Source organism: Cynocephalus volans, chromosome 2, assembly GCF_027409185.1.
Source record: "Cynocephalus volans isolate mCynVol1 chromosome 2, mCynVol1.pri, whole genome shotgun sequence".
In the NCBI taxonomy this organism is placed as follows: domain Eukaryota; kingdom Metazoa; phylum Chordata; class Mammalia; order Dermoptera; family Cynocephalidae; genus Cynocephalus; species Cynocephalus volans.
The window spans coordinates 224,707,734-224,728,454 of NC_084461.1; positions in this window are offsets into that span (position 1 = coordinate 224,707,734).

The window sequence follows — 20,721 nt, forward strand, 5'->3', positions numbered from 1 at the left end:
AGTGATCCTTGGCCATGGCCTCTCTAACAAGGGCTGGATCTCAGCCCTGAGGGACCTCTTCTCTAGGCACTCCATCTCAACTCTAGGGGTGTGGCTGCCCCTTCCATCTGCTATTCTGATGTTCTTTAGAGGTCTCTCTACTTTTTAGCAGTTAACCCCTCATTACTCTAATCTCCTCTTATATTAATAATTCTTTACATCAAACTTTTCCTGATAAAATTACAGTGTGGTTTTGCTCTTCTGATTGGATACTGACTGATACAGAATTGATTCAGGAGTCATCCCAGGAAAGAGACCACAAAGACAGAAATTGGGACTGGTTTGGCGTCCCTTTGGACTTGAGCGCAGTCCTGAGCTCCTTGCCAAAGGGAAATGGGATGCTAGTAACCCTCGACATGCAGTTGAACCACATTTAGCCAAGCTACCACCTACAGTTGGTTACGATGAAGCAACTGTCTCGGGAACCCAGGTGCCTGCTGCACAGAACTATCATGCTGGTAATGATGACTACAAGAACCGTATGATGTGAGATGGATTTTTTAAGCACACTTGAGCACTTACAAAGAGAAAATGGGAAACACCATTCTGTCCACTCTCAGCTGGAGTCACAGTCTGAAAACTGGGGAGCCCTAAAAAAACTATTTCTTGTAGCTGGACTGATAATGCTGAAAATCAAACACGAAATTTAATTTTTCACTGAATTGCATTTGAAATTTAGAACTTGATTTGTGGGGAATAAGATTCCAAACTTGAAATGGGAATGTCTGGCTGGACCCAGAAGAAACAGACAATCATGAACCTCCAAATGGCTCTGAGACCCCCTTGCCCATGGAAGAAGCCTGCCCTCTGGTGCCTGCAAACATTAACCTTCCTTTGCTTCCAAAACTTGTGATAATCTCACCTGAGACAGATACCTAGAAAGGGGATGCCCATTCTCCTCAAGAACCACCCGAACCACCCTCTGTTGCCACTACACCCAGAACTAGTGTCAAATCTCAACATTCTCCAGGGAAACAGGTATACACAATGACCCCCAAAGAAATAGCTTACACACAGAGAGAATTACAAGATTCTGTTAATGCATATTGTCAGAAGCCTGGGAAACATGTGGGAGTGGATTCTAAGTGCATTAGGCCAAGGAGGGTGGAATATAACACTAGATCAGGCCCAATTCTTTGATATGGGTGCACTCACTGCAGATTCCGGGTTTAATGTGTTAGCTCGTGCAGCTGAAGGTGATTATAACAGCTTATTTAATTGCTTGACTGAAACTTAGACACAATAGTGGCCCAAATTTAGTGAGATTGAGATGCTAGAGCTTCCTTGGCTGGGGAGATAGGAATATTGGACTAGATTTATCATGTGCAAACTGTACATCTAACCCCTCCCTCCAACTATGTTCCAAGAGAAGACCCAGAAGACACTCGCTTCACTAAGGCATTAAGAAATACATTAGTGAGCAAAGCTCTTGCACCCTTGAGCAGCTCGGTGGTTGCTTTCTCCTGTAGGTGAGATATGACTGCAGGGGATGCTGACATTGAGATGGGCCCCCTGGGTTTCAAGAGGGATGAGATTCCAGAGTAGCAGAGGCCACCAGGCAATGCTTAACTGCCAAAGGCACATCTACTGTAAAGGGCAGCAGGGATGTTCAGGCTATCAGAATGCCTTGACCCACAGAGATCTTTGGCAGTGGCCAATTTATCATGGTATTCCATGGAATTAAGTAGATGGACAGCCTACTACAGTATTGTAGAACAGGAAGAATTCTAGATCTGACTTGAGTCATAGCCTTTTACCCCATTTCTACACTTAAGGCAATTCACACATTCGGAGCCCCTTGAATGAAGAAGCCCCTTAAGGAAGAGCCCTTCATCAATGCCACAAATATACACTGTAAATCTTACTCCAAGCTTTCTACAAAGGGACCTATGGCTGTTGATTAACGTGACTGCACTTGGGAGAAGGAAATTCCCAGACCTTTATAAGATTACTAGACGTTGACTCTGAATTAATACTAATTCCTGGGGTCCCGAAATATCACAGTGACTCACCAGAAAGAATTGGGCTTTATGGTGGTCAGGTGATGGAATCTTAGCCCACATTTGACTCACAGTGGGCCCTGTGTTCCACTGACCCACTCTGTAGTTATTTCCCCAGTTCATGAGTGTATAATTGGAATAGACATGCTTAGCAACTATGTGGGGATCCTCACATAGCTTCTCTGACCTATGAAGTGAAGACCATTATGGTAGGAATGACTAAAGACTGACTTCCACTCTCTCCAAGCTAGTAAACCAGAATCAATACTACATCCCTGGAGAACTGCAGAGATTAATGTTACCATGAAAGACTTGAGAGGAGTGTTGATGATAGCAACCATACCTTCATGTAACACTGCGTCACATCACCAGTTTGGCCTGTGTGGAAGTCAGAAGCATCTGGAGAATGACTGGACTATTGTAAACTTAACCAAAAGGTGACTTCAATTTTAGCTGCTGTCCTGGACGTATAGCTTTACTAGAAAACATAAACGAAGCTCTGGGCAGTTGGCATGCAGCTATTGACTTAGCTAGTACCTTTTTCTCCACACCTATTTGTGAAGACAGTCAGAATCAGTTTGCTTTTACCTGCTGGGGTCAACAATATACCTTCATACTCTTGCCTCAGAGCCATGTCAATTCTCCTACTCTCTGCCATGTCCACAGAGACCTGCATCATCTTGACCCTTGACAAAACGCCATGGTGGTTCACTACATTGACAAGATTATGCCGATCAGATCTGATGAGCAGGAAGTAGCCAGTTCTTTAAGCGCCTTAGTAAGATACATGTAAATTAGAGGGTGGCAAATAAAAACATTCCTGGTACCACCAATTCTGTACTAGGGCTCAATCAAAAGAGATACGTCATACACTAATGTGAATAAATAGTTTAATATAAAGAATTATTAACTATAACAGGGGAATGGAGTAACAATGGGCACAAATACAATATTTTTTAAAAGGGAATTTTATCCATACGAATTTTAGAATCAGTTTGTCAATTTCTACAAAGAAGTCAGCTAGGATACTGATAAGGATTCTGCTGAATCTGTAGATCGGTTTTGAGATTACTACCACTTTAACAATATTAAGTCCTCCAATCTGTGAAAATAGGATGTTTTTTCATTTATTTAGATATTCTTTAATTTCTTTCAACAATGTTCCTTAGTTATAAGAGTATAAGTTTCTCGCTTATTTGTTGAATTAATTAAGAAGTATTTTCTTCTTGATTCGATTGTAAATGGAATTATTTTCTTAATTTCTAAATCGTTTGTTACAAATGTATAAAATTTTTAAAAAGGGAATTTAAAAAATAAAAGTTAAGAATAAGGAGAACTCTAAAGAACACAGGAATAGCAGATATAAGAAACAGCCACTACTTTGGAGCTGAGGCAGAACACCCAATGGAATAGTTCCCTGAGGTAGGGACATTATGTGTTATTGCTGGGTCCTTACTTCTGGGACATAGTCTCTCTTTCAGCCAGTGGGTTTCAGGTCCCAAAACTGGCTCAGTTCTAGAAACTGGGCAAAGGATTATGTCATGGACTGAATGCTTGTATTCCCCAGCCCTCAAGTTGTGTGTTGAAGCCCTAACCCCCCATGTGATGGCATTTGGAGATGAGGCATTTGGGAGGTAATTAAAGTAATAATATCATAATTACTAAGTAATTAGGTCATAAGGGTGGGGCCCTCATGGTGGAATCAGAGCTTATAAGAGGAGACACCAGAGAACTTGCTCCCTCTCCACTCACGCACAAAGAAGAGGTTATATGAACACATGGCAAGAGGGCGGCTGCCTGGGAGCCAAGGGAAGAGGCCTCAGGATAAAACCTACCTTGCCAGCATCTTGATCTTAGACTTCCTGCCTCCAAAACTGTGAGAAAGAAATTTCTGCTGTTTAATCTACCCACTCTATGGTACTTTGTTATGAGAGACCAAGTTAAGCCAAATTTTGATTTTTTATTGGAGTTGCTGTCTTCAGCCTTCTGCTCACCCATCCTGGCTTTCTCTTAATTGTATGGACTGAGCATACCCGCACTGACTGTCTGCCTCTCTTGTTAGAAATTCCATGTTCAATTGCCTCATCTCCACACCTCCGTGCAGGTCAGGCCCCCTGGCCACACTATCCAGCTCTTGCAGGTGTATGTTGGCTGGTCTTAAAGTCCCTTTCCTCCCTCAGTCAGTGCAGTGCTCTCCTGGCCAGACTATGTTGTGACTTGATCCTAGTTACTGGTCTGGTGATTAGGAGAGAGGGTAGGAGTAAATCCTGAGGAAGTGTGTGTTGTCTTGCAAGGCAGAGGTCTCCGCTGTCTCTTAGCAGGAGAGAGTTCTAGCCTTTAATAAGGAGGACTGGGCCACTTCTGAAGACCCAGAGAGTCTAGGGGACATGGAGTTGCAAAGTTCTTAAATGCATCAGCCCAGACGTCCCCATCCCAAGTCTCAAGTTTCCACTTCTTTCCATCTTAGGCATTGACCTTGGCATTGCAAACTTGCTGGGGGTGAGAATTCAACCTTCCTCGGAGTTCTACTACCTTTATAATCAACCCCTGGGCTTGGTCTCCATTTTTTTCTGCAAGAGATGAGACTCTCTGTATATGAGTATGTTGCCGAGAAGGCTGTCCAACTTTGGCACCATGCTTTTAATTGGTGATTAATCATTCTCAGCCTTTCATTGTTTTTCTTTGATGTATCAGTGGCATTCAGTAAGGGCCAACCAGCTTATCATCTTTGTAATGACTGTTTCTCGGATGCCTTAATCATTGCATCAGCTTTCCTATTCCAGTTTGTGGCTGGGGTAAGTTTTAAAGGCCATACTTCTTCAGCATGCTAGGGGCTATCTACTCCACTGAGTTCAGTTATGGGGTCCTTACCGTCAACCAGTGAAACGGACTCTCAGGACGAGGAAGTTGACTGAGAACTGCTGTAGGTAACAGCACAGTGTGGAAGTGAGGAAAGCCGGACTGAGCAGAGGGGGAGTTCAATTGGAATGCTGTTGCAAGAAAGGCAGAAGCCGGGGTGGGAATGCTGGGGCTCCTCTTGGAGTCCTGCCTACCACACATCCTCAGCATCTGTCTCAGGCCCAGGACTCTGACCCCCAGTGGCCCCCACCCCTGGACATAATAGCAAGTGGAAGAGTAAGGAAAACCTAGCAGAAAACACTCTCGGGCTTCCTCAAGAGTTACAGGTGCTGCAGTGGGTGTGGGTGGGTGAGGGCAGAGGGCTGGAGAAAGAGTGGAGCCTGCCCTGGCTGGGTGGAAGGTTTGGACCTGAGACAACGTGCTCAGGCTGACAAGCTGCTCCAGGGGCCCGGAAATGGCTTCTGGATATCTCCTGGGACTTGAGCCAGAGTGGAGGGGTGAGTGGGACAAGGAACAGAAGGATCAGTGGGAGAGCACATTCTCCAAAATTCTGTCAGCAATTTTCATGGTCATGTGTTGACATGAACAGTGGTTCTCAAACTCAACTGCCCAGCACATCCATTTCTATAATAAATATCTCTTCACCCCCCCACACACAGACACATATGCACAAACACACACTACACACACATAAACACACACTACACACACTCACAAACACACATACACATAGTTCTTTGAAATCAATATAATGCCCTGAGTAAAATAAAAGGAAAATAACTTATAATAAAAGAATATTCATTTCAACATGCAAATGCTTGAGCAGGCCTACACTTGAAGACAAAATGAATGGTCAGATGCAGGTACCCATGCATAGAACAGTGGTGTGACAAGCTACAGTGCACATGATCCAGGTGTGCTATACCAGAGACGTGGACACTAGGAGGGGTGTTGCCGCAGGGGATGTGGCTTTAAAACTGCTGCACCAGTCCCAGCTTACCTCACTTTGCACAGTAGCTGCACATCTGGAAAATGCTCACATAGTAAAACTGCACGTAAAGGACTTTATTTTACATGGAGTTCAGGTCTAGACTCAAATAAGTATAAACAGGTTTCTCACCTACACAAAAGTCTGAAAGTCAGGTGGATACAGGACAATTCTTTTTGCATCCAACACATTGAGAATGTTAGAATTCCTGGCCCCTGCCCACTACGTGTCTGTGGCGTGGCCCCATCACGTGCCTGCTGTTTCCGTTCACAAGGACCGTGACATAAGAGGAGTGCCCAGAGAACGGGCAGCCTGCATGTGACCCTTTTTTGGGGGGAGGGGCAGAAAACTGGAAGAGTTCCTATAGAATTAGTTAATAAGATACACCAGAATGGGGATTCCACCAACCTACAAATTGCTTCTGGGGGGAGGATTGCCCTGCGGTCTCCTTTCTGCTGCCCTCACGCTTGTGCAGCCACACATCGCTCACGTGTGACACTTTCATTATTTTCTGCACAGAGGCTCCGAGAGCAAAGCGGCTAGATCTGTCTCCACTCACTCATTCATTCGTTTTAGTTTAACCCTCTAATTTTATTTATGCTGCCACAAACTGACTAACAATTTGCCAGCATAGAGCTTAAAAAGCACCTTGAGGAATCTTTCAGTCTCTGAACACAGATCTCACAGAAATGAGGTGGGCTGGGGGTAGGGGCTCTTGCTAGGCTAGAGGAAACCTCACCACTTCGTAAACCTCGGAACAGGCAATGGATCTGAGATCTGGGATCCCAGGGGCTGGCGCAATGAGAGGCAGTATCTCTTTATCTGCAGAGCCTGACATTCCCCTGCTGCGGGAGGAAGGGGACGGGGCTGGGCTTGGCATCCTGTGTCCCTGGAGGGCTAAGGTGGTGGGTTGTGGGGGCAGCAGAAATCCCATGCCCCGGGCAGTTACAAAACAGTGTGGTGAGTGCTGAGGTGGAGCTCTGAGCAGAGAGTGAGCCTGAAGGTGGGTGTTGGGAAAGCTTTAGAAACAGGCTGGAATTTGAACGAAATCATAGAGTATCACCAGACCGACATCCTGAAGACAAAGACATGAGCAAAGGCTCAGACATTTATTTCTCCACTCTCCAAGGGCCAGGCACACGGCTAGTTCCAAATATTAGGGAAAGAAAGACAAATGAGACAAAGTAATAAGGTGAATTGGAGAGTATTCACCCAGCAATGTGATCCCTCTGCCCCCAATAAATACTACTATCAATTTTGCCTTTTCAGGTTCTTTTTCCATACTGAAAGTGGGGAGGAAAGAAAACTTGGTCTCTTGCCAGATATTACCCAGGTTGTGTCTGATAAGTTTGACCAGTATTCTGATACAGGGTTAAAATTTTTGCATCCTTCCAGGCAAATATTCAGCTTATTTGAATGCTATGATCCCTTGCCCAGGTCTTCAGCAATGAGCTGCTGGCAAAGGAGACTACGTGGACCCCCCCTCCCTCCCAGCCTCACTGTCTCCCCTGTCCTCCTCAGCTCCCCACCCCAGGGATCTGTGCCCATGTGTGGCAGTGTGCTGGGGAGGTGTGAGGAAGGGTCCCACTTAGGGAATCACCAGCTCCTGGTGGAAGCAGGAGTTGTTCTCTTTCTGCCAGCTTAATCCTGCATCTCCTTTGAATGCTGGTGACCTGCTTGCTCCATGTGTGATTGTGCAGTGATCTGCTGGCTGCCTTTGTTTAAATGGCAGGTCCTCTCTGGCACCATGAGCCCTCACGAGCCATCTTGTTGTCTTCTGCATGTTTGGCACTGAGTGTTATGACAGCTTTCTGGGTCACATTCCGTACCAGTTAGCTTTTGCTGCATAACCAGGCATCCCAAAACACAGTGCTTAATACAACCAGTGTTTATTAGCTTGCTCAATTCTATAGGTCAGCTGGGGCAAGATGGCCTGGAATGGCCTTGCTCACACGTCTTGAGTTGACCTGACAACCCTGGGATAATGGAGATGACTTGGGCTCATTCACATGGCAGTTGTCACAAGAGTCCCAAGAGAAAACATTTTTGTTTTTAGTATATGGAAATATTTATTTTTGTATATTTATCTTGTATCCTGTGAACTTTCTTTTTTTTTTAAATTTTGTTTTATTTTGTCAATATACAATGTGGTTGATTATTGTGGCCCATTACCGAAACCTCCCTCCCCCCTCCCTCTCCCCCCTCCCTCTCAACAACCTCATATCTGTTCGCTTGTTGTATCAACTTCAAGGAATTGTAATTGTTGTGTCTTCTTTCCTTCCCTCAGTTTATTTGTGTATTTATTTATTTATTTTTAGCTCCCACAAATAAGTGAGAACGTGTGGTATTTCTCTTTCTGTGCCTGACTTGTTTCACTTAATATAATTCTCTCAAGGTCCATCCATGTTGTTGCAAATGGCAGTATTTCATTTGTTTTGATAGCTGAGTAGTATTCCATTGTGTAGATGTACCACATTTTCCGTATCCACTCATCCGATGATGGACATTTGGGCTAGTTCCAACTCTTAGCTATTGTAAATAGTGCTGCAATGAACATTGGGGAACAGGTATACCTTCGACTTGATGATTTCTGTTCTTCTGGGTATATTCTCAGCAGTGGGATAGCTGGGTCATGGTAGATCTATCTGCAATTGTTTGAGGAACCTCCATACCATTTTCCATAGAGGCCGCACCATTTTTCAGTCCCACCAACAATGTATGAGAGTAACTTTTTCTCCGCAACCTCACCAGCATTTATTATTCACAGACTTTTGGATATTAGCCATCCTAACTGGGGTGAGATGGTATCTCAGTGTGGTTTTGATTTGCATTTCCTGAATGCTGAGTGATGTTGAACATTTTTTCATGTGTCTGTTGGCCATTTGTATATCTTCCTTAGAGAAATTGCTATTTAGCTATTTTGCCCATTTTTTAATTGGGTTACTTGTTTTTTTGTTGTAAAGTTGTTTGAGTTCCTTGTATATTCTGGATATTTATCCTTTGTCAGATGTATATTTTGCAAATATTTTCTCCCACTCTGTTGGTTGTCTTTTAACTCTGTTAATTGTTTCTTTTGATGTGCAGAAGCTTTTTAGTTTGATATAATCCCATTTGTTTATTTTTCCTTTGGTTGCCCGTGCTTTTGGGGTCGTATTCATGAAGTCTGTGTCCAGTCCTATTTCCTGAAGTGTCTCTCCTGTGTTTTCTTTAAGAAGTTTTATTGTTTCAGGGTGTATATTTAATTCTTTAATCCATTTTGAGTTGACTTTAGTGTATGGTGAAAGGTATGGGTCTACTTTCATTCTCCTGCATGTGGATTTCCAGTTCTCCCAGCACCATTTGCTAAAGAGGCACTCTCTTCCCCATTGTATAGGCTTGATGCTTTTGTCAAAGATCAGATGGCTGTAGGTGTGTGGGTTGATTTCTGGATTGTCTATTCTATTCCATTGATCAGTGTGTCTGTTTTTATGCCAGTATCATGCTGTTTTGGTTATTATAGCTTTGTAGTATAGTTTAAAGTCAGGTAGTGTTATGCCTCCAGCTTTATTTTTTTTTGCCCAGAATTGCTTTGGCTATGTGTGGTCTTTTGTTTTTCCATATAAATGTCTGGATAGTTTTTACCATTTCTGAGAAAAATGTCATTGGAATTTTGATGGGGATTGCATTAAATTTGTATATCACTTTGGGTAGTATGGACATTTTCACAATGTTGACTCTTCCAATCCAAGAGCATGGGATATCTTTCCATCTTCTTGTGTCCTCTTTAATTTCTCTCAGCAGTGGTTTGTAGCTCTCATTATAGAGATTTTTCACATCCTTGGTTAACTGTATTCCTAAGTATTTTATTTTTTTGGTGGCTATTGTAAATGGGCAAGCTTTCTTGATTTCTCTTTCTGCATGTTCACTGTTGGAGAGTAGAAATGCTAGTGATTTTTGTGTGTTGATTTTGTATCCTGCACCTTTGCTGATATCAATTATCAACTCCAAGAGGTTTTTTGTAGAGACATTAGGCTGTTTGACATATAGGATCATGTCATCTGCAAACAGGGACAGTTTGAGTTCATCTTTTCCAATCTGGATGCCCTTTATTTTCTTTTCTTCTCTGATTGCTCTGGCTGGTACTTCCAACACTATGTTGAATAGGAGTGGTGAGAGCGGGCATCATTGTCTAGTTCCTGTTCTTAAAGGAAAAACTTTCAGCTTTTCCCTATTCAGGATGATATTGGCAGTGGGTTTATCATATATGGCTTTAATTATGTTGAGATACTTTCCATCTATACCTAACTTGTAGAGAGTCTTTATCATGAATGAGTGCTGAATTTTATCAAATGCTTTTTCAGCCTCTATAGAGATGATCATATGGTCCTTGTGTTTGATTTTATTGATATGGTATATCACATTTATAGATTTGCATATGTTGAACCAACCTTGCATCCCTGGGATGAATCCCACTTGATCATGGTGTATAATTTTGCGTATGTGTTGCTATATTCTGTTAGCTAGTATTTTATTGAGGATTTTTGCATCTATATTCATTAAGGATATTGGCCTGTAGTTTTCTTTTTTAGTTGTATATTTACCTGATTTTGGTATCAGGGTGATGTTTGCTTCATAGAATGAGTTTGGGAGAACTGCCTCTGTTTCAATCTTTTGGAATAGTTTGTAGAGAATTGGTGTCAATTCCTCTTTGAATGTTTGGTAGAATTCTGCTGTGAATCCAACTGGTCCTGGGATTTTCTTTGTTGGGAGCCTTCTGATAACAGCTTCAGTCTCTTTTATTGTTATTGGTCTGTTCAGATTTTCTGCATCTTCTTGGCTCAGTTTTGGTAGTTTGTGTGTGTCCAGAAATGTATCCATTTCCTCCAGATGTTCAAATTTGTTGGCATATAGTTGTTTATAGTAGTCTCTAATGATTCCTTGTATTTCAGAGGTATCAGTTGTAATATCACCTTTTTCATTTCTAATTTTTGTTATTCAGGTCTTCTCTCTTCTTTTTCTAGTCAGCTGTGCTAATGGTTTGTCAATTTTATTTATCTTTAAAAAAAACAACTTTTTGATTCATTGATCTTTTGTATCATTTTTTTGGGTTTCAATTTCATTAAGTTCTGCTTTGATCTTAATGATTTCTTTCTGTCTGCTAAATTTGTGTTTGGGTTGTTCTTGTTTTTCTAGTTCTTTAAGGTGAAGTATTAGATTGTTCACTTGCCATCTTTCCATTCTTCTAAAGTAAGCATTTAATGGGACAAATTTCCCCCTTAGTACTGCTTTTGCAGTATCCCACAGGTTTTGGTATGATGTGCCATTGTTTTCATTAGTTTCAAAAATTTGTTTGATTTCCTGTTTGATGTCTTCTTGGACCCATATGTCATTAGGTAGAATGCTTTTTAATTTCTATGTGTTTGTATTGTTTCCAGAATTTCATTTGTTATTGATTTCTAATTTTAATCCATTGTGGTGTTAAAAAATACATGGGATGGGCCAAGCCTGTGGTGCACTTGGGAGAGTGCAGCGCTGGGAGTGCGGCAACGCTCCCGCCGTGGGTTCGGATCCTATATAGGAATGGCTGGTGCACTCACAGGCTGAGTGCTGGTCACGAAAAAAGACAAAAAAAAAAAAAAAAAAAAAAACATGGGATAATTCCAATTTTTAAAAATTTGTTGAGACTTGATTTGTGACCTAACATGTGATCTATCCTGGAGAATGGTCCATGTGCTGATGAGAGGAATGAATATTCTGAGGTCGTTGGATGGAATGTTCTGTATATATCTGCCAAGTCCAATTGGTCTAGAGTATTATTTAGATCTTGTGTTTCTCTGTCGATTCTTTGCCTAGATTATCTGTCCAATATTGATAGTGGGGTGTTCAGGTCTCCTGCTATTATGGTATTAGTGTCTATTTCCTTCTTTAGGTCTAGTAGAGTTTGCTTTATAAATCTGGCTGCTCTGACATTGGGTGCACATATATTTACGATTATTATGTCTTCTTGATGGATCAGTCCTTTTATCATTATGTAGTGGCCCTCATTATCTCTTTTTATGGTTTTTAGTTTAAAGTCTGTTTTATCAGATATAAGAATAGCTACTGCAGCTCATTTTTCATTTCTGTTTGCATGGTAAATATTTTTCCATCCTTTCACTCTTAGTCTATGTGAGTCTTTATAGGTGAGGTGGGTCTCTTGAAGGCAGCATACAGTTGGGTCCTCCTTTTTAATCCAGTCAGCCAGTCTGTGTCTTTTGATTGGGGAATTTAATCCTTTTACATTAAGAGTTGTTATTGAAAAGTATTGATTTACTCCTAGCATTTTATTGATTTTTGTTTGGATGTCTTAAGTGTCTTTTGTTCCTTTCTTTCTGATTTACTGTTTGTCTTCTGTATTTGTTGGTTCCTTGGGTTATAGAATAACTTTTCTTTTTTTCTCTTCATTGCTGGCATTTTTATTATACTAGTAGGTTTTGATTTTTCTTGGGTTTTTATGGCAGTGGTAGTTATTTTTCAGGTACAAACCCCAGTACTCCCTTGAGAATTTCTTGTAAGGCTGGTCGTGTGGTAGTGAACTCCTGCAGTTTTTGTTTGTCTGAGAAATATACTATTTGCCCTTCATTTTGGAAGGATAGCCTTGCGGGGTAGAGTATTCTTGGCTGGCAATCTCTGTCTTTTAGTATTTTGAATATATCATCCTATTCCTTTCAGGCTTTTAGGGTTTGTGATGAAAAGTCTGATGTTAGTCTGATTGGGGCTCCCTTATAGGTGATTTGACGCTTCTCTCTCGCAGCTTTTAAGATTCTCTCTTTGTCTCTGAGTTTTGCCAACTTGACTATAACATGTCTGGGAAAAGACCTTTCAGGGGTTGAATACAGTTGGGGATCTTTGAGCTTCCTGAATCTGAAGATCTGCGTCTTTTCCAATAACTGGGAAGTTTTCTGCTACTATTTTGTTGAATATGTTTTCAATACATTATCCTTTTTCCTCCCCTTCTGGAATACCCATGACTCAGATATTTGAGCGCTTAAGGTTGTCTGATATCTCTCTCAGATTTTCTTCAATGTTTTAAATTCTTTTTTCTTTTCTTTTTTTTTTTTTTGTCTGCCTGTGTTATTTCAAACAGCCCATCTTCAAGGTCAGAAGTTTTCTCTTCCGCTTCTGCAAGCCTGCTGGTTAAACTCTCTGTTGTGTTTTTTATTTCGTTGAATGAATTCTTCAGCTTGGCAAGCTCTGCTACATTCTTTTTTAGGGCATTGATTTCCTTCTACATTTCTCCTTTCAGGTCCTATATACTTTTCCTCATTTCATCGTATCGTCTAGCTGAGTTTTCTTGTATCTCATTTAGTTTCCTTAGAATAATCACTCGAAATTCCTTATCAGACATTTCAAGGGCTTCTTGTTCTATAGGATCTAGAGCTTGAGACTTATTACCCTTTGGTGGTGTACTTTCTTGATTTTTCGTATTTCTGGTATCTTTCCTTTGATGTTTAGTCATTGTGGCAGGGGGTTTCATGGTCCACTGGTTCAACACTCTTGTCCAGCTAGGATGCTGCTGGGGCTGCCAATTTGGCACAGCTGCCTCAGTGTCTGCTCGGTCACCCACTGGCACTGTGGGGCGCATGGTCTACACAGATCTCGGGACTTTCCGGCAGGGCACTTCTCTGGCTGGCGCACACTAGGCTGGGCTGGGAATGGAGTTCGGCTGCAGCGAGGCCTACCTGCTGGGTCGTGTGCTGGCACCGTGGGGTGTGTGGTCTCTGCGGATCTTGGGCCTCTCTGGCAGGGTGCCTCTCTGATCAGTGCACACTCCCCAAGAGAAAACTTAAAAATTTGTATGTAGTTCAGTTGATCTACTTTTTCTTTTGCCCCTTGTGCTTTTGGTGTCAAATCTAAGAGTCCGTTGCCAAATCCAAGGTCATAAAGAATTACCCCGAAGTTTTCTTCTAAGAGTCTCATAGTTCTAGAACTTACATTCAGGTCTTTCATCCATTTAAGTTAATTTTTGTACATGATGAGAAGCAAGATTCCAGTTTCATTATTTTTCATGGGGATATCCACTTGTCCCAGCACCACTTGTTGAAGAGACTATTCTTTCCCCATTGAATGTTCTCGGTACTCTTGTTGAAAATCAACTGAGCATAGATGTATGGGTTTATTTCAGGATTCTCAATTCTGTTCCATTTATCTATATGACCATTCATATGCCAGAATAACATTTAAAAAATGTAAATCCAGTCATGTCACTTTCTTACTTAAAACCCTCCAATGGATTTGATTTGTACTTAGAATAAAATCTAAATTTTATGCCTAGCTTACAGAACTCTAGATAACTGGCCCCTTGCTATTGTGGCTTTAGCCACAGATGACCAATTCCTAGTCTTTAAACTTGCCCAGTTTGTGCTCGCTTTACCCTCTTTGCACTGCTGTTTCCTGTTGAGAATCCTCTTCTGCATGGTCCTCCCGTAGGTATCTTCTGTCATTCATACTGCAACTGCAAGTCTCCTATTCAGACACCGCTTTACACCCTTTTCATAAAGAGGCATCCTGGTCACTCTTGGTTACCTTATTTTATGTTCCTTAATGGTATTTATTACTTTATATTTTTATTTGTTTAATGATTTTATTATTTTCTCCCTCTGCTAGAATGCAAGTCCCACGAGAACAGGGACCTTGTCTGCCTTTTCCCTCACATCCAACACAGCAGCTGGCTCATGGCAGCCACTCAATAAAATGAATCTGTTGAAATGAAAAATGCCTGCACCCATTAGCTGGTGCTCTGGTTCTTCTAGTGGTCACTTGTGGAACAGCACCCCTGAGAGCGGTGATTAAAAGAGATGCACTGACAATTAAAAACAACAAGCAAAGCTGCCTCACAGCACACAGCATGCTAGGACCACACGCTTCTATTTTCTTTCTACAAGTTTTATCTGGAATTAGATATCCTGGAAACATGTATATACCCTCAAGTTATTCTCCACTATTGCTAAATTCTTCTTTATGTTCATAGCCTCAATCAGTTTCCATTGAAGAACAGGTCAACAATAACTTTTCCTCTCGTGTTCAGAATCATCACGATTCCCTCCAAAATCTCTCTCTCTCTCTTTCTTTTGTCTTTTTGTGACCGGCTGCACCGCGCTCAGCCAGTGAGCGCACCGGCCATCCTTATATAGGATCCGAACCCGCGGTGAGAGCACTGCTGCGCTCCCAGCGCCGCACTCTCCCAAGTGCGCCACGGGGTCGGCCCGTTCTCCAAAACCTCTTTAATGTATAACTGCACATGTTACTGACAATGTTTGTTACTGACAGTAAAATTACTTTGAAACAGCAGAGCCTAATAAAATCAGGGCACACTGAGATTAATCCACACCTTCTACAGTTTGAGCAGAGCTTTGTTCATCCATATCCATTCTCTCCTCTTTAGATCAACTTTGGAGAGCAAGATGTTTGCTGGAGATTACCAAGATGACCCTAAAAGATTAGGCAAAAAGCAATGCTCAAAATTAATCAGGGAGGAGTTTGAGAAAAAGTCAGGGCAAAGACAAAGTTGAACAGAATATAGGAAGCAATGAGATAAAGAATGATAACAAAGGCACAGAACAGCATGGTAGAGGCGTGACTACAAAGTTAGACTGTTCTTCACCCTTCAGCCCCCCCAACGTATATACACACATATATTTTTCAATGGGATCACATGGTTTTGTTTTTTATTTTTTTGTGGGTTTTTGGGTGGCTGGCTGGTACAGGGATCAAACCCTAGACCTTGCTGTTATCAGCACTACACTCTAACCAACTGAGCTAATCAGCCAGCCCAGCAAATTGTATTATACATTCACTGCTTTTAAAATCATTTTGATGTAGGAGGTGCTCAGTTTCCCTGGGCTGGGTCTCAGGACATGCCTCTGGGTTTCCAGCCACTCCCTGAGGTCTCAGGCCCCCTCCTCTGAGCTCCCCCCTGGAGGAAAGTTACTGTTGCCAGTTAGACCTATTTTCAGTACAAACAGGGGAAAAATGAGACCACACAGGGCTGGCTTATGCAATCTGGTGTCTGGGCATGATCAATAGAGAAGGGTTATATAACCCTGGTAGCTGAATGACCTTTCACTAGAGGTGTTAAAGAACACAGAACATTCTTGAATGTGCCTGGTACATGTGATAGAATTTGACCAATGAATATGCTCCAAGAAGAGACTGACTAAGCATATTTAAGACTGTTACATAACTGGGAACCACCCCCTTAATTGAATATTCATTAGATGGAGAAACTATAAACACTGAATCCCAGCAGGAGGTGGGGCTATTGCTAATTCTCCTGGAGGCAACCGCATTTGGCTGGCTGAGGTGTGTATACTTTACTTTGTATCTAACTTACTTTCAGCAAGCAGCTGCCCATTGTCTTGAGCCAGCCTGCACTCTGTACTGAGATTTAAGTGTGTATTTCTTGCTTTTGTGTTAGACTTGATGTCTGTAACGAGCTTATTTTTGCATTAAACTTGGTGTGGGCCCTGCTCAGTGTCTGGAGCTATGCCGCGCTCTCTCTGTGGAACCTGTATTTCTTATCTGTTACAAGTTTATCTATTAAACTTGTTCTCACTTTCTACTGTGACTCTGCCCTTGAATTCTGTCCTGTGGTGAAGTCAAGAACCTGGTAAGGGGACTGGATGGGTTGAGGCCAACAATTGGGACCCTTGAACCCTAGCTCCAACATCAATTTGCTCATTTATTCAACATATATTTAACATAAGTTTTTCTAGTGGTTGCCAACATATTCTAAATAATATGCTTTTACTTCTATTTTTTGATTTATCATATTGCACTTCCAATATATCTACTGTGAGGGTTTTTGTTTGTTTGTTTTCTTTTACTAGTATTTCCATATTTATGGGGAACAGAGAACCAAATTGGTGCACTGTCCCTACCCCGAAGTTTTGAAAAGTGAGAGTCAACTTAGCCCTTCTGTTCTGTAGGGACAGGGAAAGAGTTACACTGAACTCTAAATTAAAGTAAAAACACAAAGACTATTCTGGTCATATTTAAATGAGTTAATATATGTAAAGCACTCAAGGCAATGCCCAGCCCCAGAGTAAGGGCTAATAATTGGTAAGTAAAATGCATTAAAATCCAAACCAATAAGTGTTATAATAATGATATTAGAAATATTGGTTTGTGGGTACAGATGAGATTCGAGGCCCCAGTTCTGTTTAGAGGATTGGAGAAAGCTCCAGGAAAGAGAAACCTTGGGCTGAATTTGCAATGGGTGAGAGAATTTCAGGCAGAGAAACCTGTGCACAAGATTACAGAAGCCTGAGAATAACAGGTGGGGGAATGCGGGGAAAAAATTAACTCCCCCCGCCCAGTCCTGGTTTATAGAGTTTGAACATTTCTGTGGTGTAAATGCTCCCACCATGGCCAATTTCAAGCTACCAATATGAGGTCACCAATATGAGGTCAGCAAAGTTGGTGCTATGGACTGAAGTTCATATGTGGAAGCCCTAAACCCCCAATGTGACTATATTTGGAGATAGGACCTTTAGGGGGTAATTTAGGTTAAATGAAGCCATAAAGATAAGGTCCTTATCCAACAGGGCCAGTGCCTTATAAGAAGGGAAGGAGACACCAGAGAGCTCTCCCTCTTTACCATGTAAGGACACAGTGAGAAGGCAGCTGTCTGCAAGCCAGGAAAAGAGCCCTTACCAGGAACCGAATCTGCCTGCACTTGATCATGGGCTTTGAGCCTCCAGAACTATGAGAAATAAATGTCTGTTGTTTAAGCTGCCCCGTCTGTGGCATTTTGTTACGGCAGCCCGCGATGACTAAAACAGTTGTCAAGATGTGCACAAGAGGCTTGCTAGGCAGTAGAAGCGAACTGCAGCACACCCTCAATGAGAACCTTGAGCATAGGCATCCAGGGAATGAAAGATAGAAAAGACGCAGAAAAATTAGATGGGGCAGGAGAGTAAAAGGGCTTGGAAGACTGTTAAATAGCTTGGAATTTATCCTGTGGGGGGAGAGGGTGAGTCTGAGGCAGAGGAGAGACAGGATCAGAGCAGCATCTTAAAGAAATCTCTGTGGCAGGTGCATGCAAATAAATGCAGAGAGAGCAGGACTGGAACTAGGAGACTGGTTGCAATAGTTAAGACAACCAAACAGAGGGGATAGAGAAGACTAGACAGTGTGTGAGCTATGGAGGAGACAGTACCACTGGAACTTGCGGACTGGTTGGATATAGGAGGCAAGGAGAGAGGTCTTGGTTGGTTGACATCCAGGCTTCTACGTTCATAAATGCATATTACAAGTTTTTTACTAAAAATCCTACCCCTTCTTTATTCCATCCACATTATTTCACAGCTAGCAACACTGATAGTAGAATTTCCATTTTCACATTTCCTATTGGTGGGCTTCAGCTTGAGCTGTTTGCAGCTTGATCCTATGTACCCATTTCTTTCATGATGACCATAGACTGGAGGAAATGTATTCTCCAATTTTGTGTTCTTTGAAAGATCAAGCAGAAGATAGAATTTGGAAGTTGCTATCAACAGAAACAATTCTCTGAATATTTCCCCTCTTAGAAAACTCCTGATGTATTAATAAAGAGTTTTGGAGGAACAGCAGGCTCCTTGAATACTTCTTCCTTGACATCTGGCTTGTCCCATTCTGGTCCTTGGCACATTGTTCCCTTCCCAACTTTCATGCTGGTGGATGCAGGTGCTTTGGGCATCCTGGTGCTGAGTCACAAGCTCTTTTCAGTCCATCTCAGGAATTCTCAAGGGGGATGCAATTCCCTCAGACCATCCAGATGGTTCTGTATAAGGAAATAGACACCTGAATGTGCATCCAGTCAGCAGTCTAAAGACTGCATAGACAGTGATTCCCATAGGTAAGTGCTTCTAGCTTCCAAAGCATACAGGGATTCCCTACCTGAGGCTCAAACTGGAAGTCAGACATGTCTGATAAAATTCTAGATCCGGCCTCTGTGTTCCATCGGCGTGTTGTTGAGGAAGTGCTGCAGAGGGAACGAATTGAGGTGTGGGAGCGCACCCATGCTAGTGGAGAAACTGGGTAGAAGAGTGCAATGGCACCGTGTCTGTGCTGTGTAGTGGCCTCCGGTGGGGCAGCACATGCTTGTGTATGATGCAGAGACTGGGGATACAAACAGAGCAGCTGTGGAGCTCAGCTGACAGTGAGGCAGCTACAGAGCATGGCTCTATCCCCCCTCACCTCACAACCTGGACTCAGATTCAGTGAGGACCTCAGAGAATGCCAGCTGGGGGTGGCTTTGGCAGAGCCTGTGGCACCTTCATGACAGCGCTTCCACTATGCAGCGGGCATCGGGAGCAGATACCACTCTCAAAAGGATGTGAGAATGGTAGGTGCTGTGAAGGAAGCTTGGGCCAGACACACAGGCCGGAGGTACCCCAGGGGATGTCAGAAAGAGCCCAGGGAGACTGGCAGTGAGGATGGGAGTGAAGAGAGAGTCCTTAGTCTTCAGGTGGGCACAGGAATCATCAAACCTGAGTTATCACTGCTCATATGACCTTGTTATGATTCTCAGGTTAGGGAGGTCAGGGGAAACTTGGCTGAAAGTATGTAGATCCTTTAATTAACTAAATGTGAATTCATCTAACAAGTTTTACTGAACTAATTGCAACTCTTTATCATTCTGCCATTTCTAAAGTAAAGGGACACTAAAGGGACAGTTACAATTGAGTGGGGAATGATGCCTATTTTCTGTCTGGCACTCCACCTGCTCTGTGCTCTGGGGCTGCTCTACGTGGACAGGCATTAACAGGCTCTCTAGTCCTCCAGTTTACCGCTGGTTTTGACAGTGGGAGTTTACAGCTGGTTTTGACAGTGGGAGGCACCAGCAGATGAAATAACAAAGGAAAGTGTGGTCAGTGCATTTACTTTAAGTAGTTCTCTCTGTTCTACTATTCCCTTCTGTCTGGGTCCTCCCATTGGCCCCTCAGGCCCATTTGCTAGGGCTGCTGTAACAAAGAATCACAGTCTAGGTGGCTTAAACAACAGAAATTTATTTTCCCATCCCGGAGGCTGGAAGTCTGAGATTAAGGGGTCAGCAGGGTTGGTTTCCTCTGAGGCCTGTTACCTTGGCTTGTAGATCTTCTCCCTGTGTTTTCAAAGAGAGTCTTTCCTCTGTGCATGTGTCTGTATCTAAATTTCTTCTTCCTAAAAAGACACCAGTCATAGTGGATTTGGGACCACCCTAATGACTTCATTTAACTCAATTATTTCTTTAATAACCCTGTCTTCAAATACAGTCACATTCTGAGGTACTGCACATTAGGACTTCAACATACGGATTTTGGGGGACACAATTCAGCCCATAACAGATGGGAACAGCTCCTGGCCTCTAACTAGCCCCAGTTGTTTTCCTAACCCCTGCCTACATCTTTGTAAAAGTTAACTCTCCTCAAGTACGCCATAAGTGTACCATTTCCTGTCCAAACTGATCGAAATATAAAGGGTTTCTAAAATAGTACACCTTAAAAAGGGAACCACTAAATATCTGCTTTCACACATGAAAACTAATAGTCTATCAACTGTCTTTCTATTTTCAATATTTTATTCGAAATCATTAGAATTCTTTCTCCTCTTTAAAAAACAAGTTACATTTTTGTGTGTAATGACGAGAGGCACATGTAGGTTGGGGCCACTGACAGGAGTGATAAGATGGTATTGCTGAGCATTACCAAGTCCCCTTCCCAACCCCTTTTTCGAATTGTCTGACTTCAGCCTTCGACATGAGGAGGCACTTCCCTACCCAGGCCCCAAGATCTTTGTGCAGTCACCTTCACTCCCAGAGGTATTTCTGCCCTGGAAAATCCACCCTCTCCCGGC